The 5,949-nt window shown below is 57.1% G+C and overlaps 1 pseudogene; it reads left to right on the plus strand.

The window, feature by feature from the left end:
- The first annotated feature begins 2,466 nt into the window (after window positions 1–2,466).
- On the plus strand, window positions 2,467–5,356 carry LOC125554859 (annotated as a pseudogene).
- Window positions 5,357–5,949: the final 593 nt, after the last annotated feature.

Here is a 5,949-nt window from a genome sequence, read left to right on the forward strand (position 1 = left end):
ATGGCCCCAAGAGCCGCCTCATGAGCCTCCTTGATCAGCTCCACGTCGCCAGCGAGCCTGCTGCCGACTTGGAGTCGGTCGGCTCCACCGACCCGATGTTGGTCGACTTCGACACAGCGTCGCTTGACGTGTTCCCCTCCAACGTGGTGGTCTACGACGAGCCGCCCCCTTGCGCGAAAAGCGACGGTAGCACCGTTATGGAGGTGCTCGTCATCAGCCACGGCGAGCACTCTAGCGGAGGTGGCCAGGATCCGCTGCAGACGGCGATGCAAGACCTGGCCGCACCCATCCCAGAAGACGCCGACGCTGAGATGCTGGAAGCACGCCGCGTTCAGCTTGTCGAGAGCGCCTACCGGTTGGCCAGCATGAGACGCCTTTCGGAGGCCTACCAGCGGGAGATGGACCATGCTGTCGGCGGCACACCGGCTCCTAGTTGGCCTAGCCGCATTGTCCTGATCCGGCAGCGTGGCGCGACCGTCTCCAGCATGTTCGGGACGGATCGTCCCGTCTATGCCACGCCTGCAGAAACATACGAGCTGCCCAGGCGGCGGTAGACAAGCTAGACAAGCTCGAGGGCGACGAGCGTCGCCACATGACGGAGCGAGTTCAGCAGCTCCTTGACGTGGCTGCTGAGCAGCAGGATGCCGGGTGCCGCATTGAAGCGCCCATTCGGCGAAACGACGACCCGCCCCCTCGCCGGGACCAAGGCGCAACATCCTGGACACCGATTGGTGGCGTCCACGATAGACGAGACAAGGAGCCGGACCCACGTCACCATCGAGCGTGACCAAGGCAGCCGCCTGAGAGCAGGGCGGCGGCGAGACGGCTGTCCACATCCTCCTCCCGGGAGGGAGAGGCATATTTCCCCACAGCTTGTCGATCACCCATCACTCGGCGACCGCCTTGGCCGCCGAGAAGGAATCGGAAAAAATGACGCTCGCCATCAGATCGATCGTCTCAATCGATCCCTGGCGCTAGAAGAGGAGGATGAGCTGGGTCCGCCTTGTTTTGGCCCCCACATCCGAGATGAGCCCTTCCCCAAAGGGTTCACTCTCCCAAGAGACACACCCAAGTACATCGGCTCTGTGAAGCCGGAGGACTGGCTGGTTGACTACTCCACAGCCGTCAGCATCGCAAACGGCAACAAGCGCGTTTCCGTGAAGTATGTTCCCCTCATGCTCCAGGGCATGGCCCGGACATAGCTGAATAGCCTGGAGCCCCGCAGCGTCAACAACTGGGTTGATTTCACTGAAGCATTCGTCCGCAACTTTACCAGCACCAACAAGCGGCCTCCCAAGCCTCGCCAGCTCTCCTTGTGCGTCCAAGGCCCCAACGAGTCGACTCGCGACTACCTCACACGCTGGGCCGAGCTGCGCAACTCTTGCGAGGTCGTGCACGAGGTGCAGGCCATTGAATACTTCACTGCAGGGTGCCGAGAGGGCACCCTCCTCAAGCACAAGCTCCTCTGCGACGAGCCGGTGACCCTCGATGAACTGCTAATCATAGCAGACAAGTATGCCATGGCCGACTCCTCTATGAAGGCGGAGATTCAAGTTAATGTGTCGGGCAAAGTGGCCCCCAAGCCCCTCGGACCCCAGCTGGTGAGGCGAGTCGGCGACAACAACCGAACGACAACAAGCGCAAGGCCATGCAGCCGACTCCTTCCAGCCGGGGTCGGCAGTCGAAGATCGGCAGCCAGAAGGGCAGCCTCCTCCCAAACGCCAGAAGGGCGGCAAGCCCAACTGGCTACCCGCCTTCTCGTACGAGCAGACTCTCGATGCGCCCTGCAAGTTCCACAGCGGTGCGAAGCCGTCCAATCACACCACTCGGAAGTGCCATTGGCTCACCAGAAATGCCAAGGGTGACGGACTCCAGCCCGCTCCGCCTGCCGGCCCGCCGCCCCCTCCTCCGCAGCAGCCGGCGGCTCGACCGGTCGGAGCCATACAAGATGATTATCCTAAAGAACATGGAGCTTATGTCGTGTTCACCAGTATGGCCAACAATAGGTGCAGCAGACGGCAGCAGCAACAAGAAGTAAACGCAGTAGCATCAGAGACCCCGGAATTCATGCATTTGTTTGAGAAGCCCATCAGCTGGAGCAGAGCCGACCACCCGGAGGTGATGCCCAGTCCCGGCTCTTATGCTCTGGTATTGGATGCCACGTTTGCCATGGAGAGGTGGGCTTCTCGTTTCTCCTGAGTTCTGATAGAAGGAGGTAGCAACATCAACATTCTGTATAAAGATACCATGGAGAAGTTGGGAATCAAGCAGAGACACCTTCAGCCCAGCCGGACTGTTTTCCATGGCATAGTTCCTGGCCTTTCCTGCTCACCAATCGGCAAGACTCAGATAGATGTCCTCTTCGGAGACAAAAATCATTTCCGCCGAGAGCCCATCTGGTTTGAGGTGGTGGACCTTGAGAGCCGTTATCACGCATTGCTTGGCCGACCTGCACTGGCCAAGTTCATGGCGGTCCCCCACTATGCTTACTTGAAGATGAAGATGCTGAGCTCCAAGGGAATCCTGACCATAGCACGGGACTACAAGAAGTCGTCCGCCTGCGCAGCAGAGAGCAGCCGGTTGGCCGAGTCCCTCGTGATCGCGGCTGAGAAGCGGCTCCACGACCGGGTTGTGGCAATGGCCAGTAAGCAGCCGGATAGGTCGCCCAACCCCAAGGAGTCGGAAGCTAAAGGCTCGTTCAAACCGGCAAAGGAAACAAAGAAGATACCCTTGGACCCAGAGCACTGGAGAGGCACGCTGTCATAGGTGCAAACCTTGATAGCAAATAGGAAGGCGAGCCCGTCGATTTCCTTCGTGAGAATCGGGACATCTTTGCATGGTCTCCCAAGGACATGTCGGGTGTTCCGATGGAATTCGCCGAGCACAAGCTACACGTCCGGTCCGATATCAAACCAGTCAAGCAGCCCTTGCATCGCCTGTCAGAGGAGAAGAGAAGAGTTGTTGGAGAGGAGATAGCCCGACTTCTAGCAGCCGGCTTTATCATGGAAGTATTCTTTCCAGAGTGGCTAGCCAACCCAGTCCTAGTGCTGAAGAAGAACAAGAAGTGGCGTATGTGTATTGATTATACCAGCCTCAACAAAGCATGCCCCAAAGATCCATTTGCTTTGCCAAGAATCGACCAAGTGATTGACTCCACAGCCGGATGCGAGCTGTTGAGCTTTCTGGATGCATACTCAGGGTATCACCAAATCAAGCTGAACCCGGCCGATAGGCTGAAGACCACTTTCATCACACCATTCGGAGCCTTCTATTACCTGACCATGAAGTTCGGCTTGAGAAATGCCGGTGCCACGTTTCAGTGTTGCATGCAGAAGTGTCTCCTCAAGCAACTTGGCAGAAACACCCACGTCTGTGTGGATGATGTGGTGGTGAAGACGGAAAAATGGGGAACGCTACTAGAAGACCTCAAGGAGACCTTTGAGAACTTGCACCGATTTCAGATCAAGCTTAACCCAGAGAAATGCGTCTTTGGAGTACCAGCCGGCCAGCTTCTTGGTTTTCTGGTCTCAGAACGCGGCATAGAGTGCAACCCTGTGAAGATCAAGGCCATCGAGAGGATGGAAGTGCCCACCCGACTGCTGGACGTGCAAAAATTTACCGGCTGCTTGGCATCCATCAGTCGTTTCATCAGTCGGCTGGGCGAGAAGGCTCTTCCCCTGTACCAGCTCATGAAGAAGTCCACCTTTTTCTAGTGGAACGACCAGGCGGATGAAGCTTTTCTTCAACTCAAAAAGATGTTGACCACTCCGCCTGTCCTGACGGCCCCGACTCCCAAGGAGCCTATGCTCCTCTACATCGCCGCCACCAGCCGGGTGGTCACCACAGTCATAGTGGTAGAACGCAAGGAGGAAGGCAGAGCTCTACCAGTCCAGAGGCCGGTGTATTACCTGAGTGAAGTACTATCCACCTCCAAGCAGAACTACCCCCACTACCAGAAGATGTGATATGGCGTGCACTTTGCCGCAAAAAACTGAAGCCATAATTCCAAGAGCACCCTATCATTGTGGTCTGCACAACCCCACTTGCCGAGATCATTGGAAGCCGAGATGTCTCAGGACGAGTGGCCAAATGGGCCATAGACCTGGCCCCCTACACCATCTACTACCAACCTCGCACTGCCGTCAAGTCACAAGCGCTGGCTGACTTCCTCGTCGACTGATCGAGACCCAGTACCTGCCGCCACCACCAGACTCCACTCATTGGCGAGTGCACTTTGATGGTTCCAAGGTGCGCACGGTTTGGGAGCCGGTGTCGTCCTCACCTCTCCCAAAGGCGACAAGCTCAGATATGTGCTGCAAATTCACTTAGCCGCCTGCAACAACGTTGCTGAATACGAAGCACTCATTCATGGGCTCCGGCTTGCCAAGGAACTCGGCATTCGCCGGATCCTGTGTTATGGTGATTCTGACTTGGTAGTCCAGCAGTCGTCAGGCGATTGGGACGCCAAGGATGAAAACATGGCAAGCTACCGTTTCCTCATCCAGCAACTCAGTGGATACTTCGAGGGGTGCGAGTTCCTCCATGTACCAAGAAATGACAATGAGTAGGCTGACGCCTTGGCGCGTATCGGCTCCACCCGGCAAGCAATACCAACTGGCGTCGCCCTGCAATGCCTCCTCAAGCCATTTGTCAAGCCATCGCCAAAGTCAGATTCCATCTTTGTGTTGGCTCCTCCCGAAGTAGTCGGATCCGGCTTGAGGACTCCAGCAGCTGGCATGGGGAATTCGGCGGACGACCCGGGGACTGCAGCAGCCGCACCCGACCCAGGGACTTCAGAGTCCAATCCGGGGACTGCTGCAATTGGCCCGGGGACTTCATCAACTCAGCAAGTGGCAGCCGACTCCAACCCGCTGCCTCCTGATTCCAACCCACCGCCTCCCGGCCCAACCGCCCTTGTGCAAGTAGCAATCCTAGCAGTCGAGGAAGTAACAGCACCTTCATGGGCCCAGCCCATCCTCAACTTTTTGGTGAACAAAGAGGCGCCGACTGATGATATCTCGGCCCGGCAAGTGCAACGCCGGGCGGCAGCATACACTATAGTCAACAGAGAGCTTGTGAGGCGCAGTGTCACTAGCGTTCATCAGCGCTACGTGGAGCCAGATCAAGGCCAAGCAATCCTCAAAGATATCCACCAAGGCGAGTGTGGTCACCACGCGGCTTCAAGAGCACTCGTGGCCAAAGCTTTCTGCCACGGTTTTTTTGGCCGACTGCTCTAGAAGACGCCAAGGACTTGGTCCAGAAATGCAAAGGGTGCCAGAAGTTTCGTTCAAAGCCACATCAGCCGGCTTCTGCACTCAAGACTATTCCCATTGCTTGGCCCTTTGCCGTCTGGGGCCTGGACATGGTTGGACCATTCAAGACGGCATGCGGCGGCATGACCCATCTGCTTGTCGCAGTGGACATGTTCACGAAGTGGATAGAAGCAAAGCCAATTAAGAAGTTGAATGGTCCGACTGCTATGACTTTCATCTCCGACATCACCATCCGGTATGGCATACTGCACAGCATCATCACCGACAATGGAACAAACTTTGCCAAAGGCGCCTTGGCCCGTTTCTGCGCGACACAGGGCATCCGATTGGACCTGGCATCCGTTGCTCACCCGCAGTCAAACGGCCAGGTGGAGCGAGCAAACAGCCACATTTTATCCGGCATCAAGCCCCGACTGGTCGAACCTCTAGAGCGGCCGGCCGGCTATTGGCTCGATGAGCTGCTGGCCGTCCTATGGAGCCTGCGTACAACTCCGAACAACTCAACCGGCTTCACGCCCTTCTTCCTCGTCTACGGTGCCGAAGCCGTCATCGCGACGGACATAGAATTCGACTCCCCTTGAGTCACCATGTACACCGAAGAGGAGGCAAAAGAAGCACGACAAGACGGCGTTGGTCTGCTAGAAGAGGGCCGACTGCTGGCACTCTGCGGGTCTAC

The sequence above is a fragment of the Triticum urartu genome, chromosome 4, assembly GCF_003073215.2.
Source record: "Triticum urartu cultivar G1812 chromosome 4, Tu2.1, whole genome shotgun sequence".
Lineage (NCBI taxonomy): Eukaryota > Viridiplantae > Streptophyta > Magnoliopsida > Poales > Poaceae > Triticum > Triticum urartu.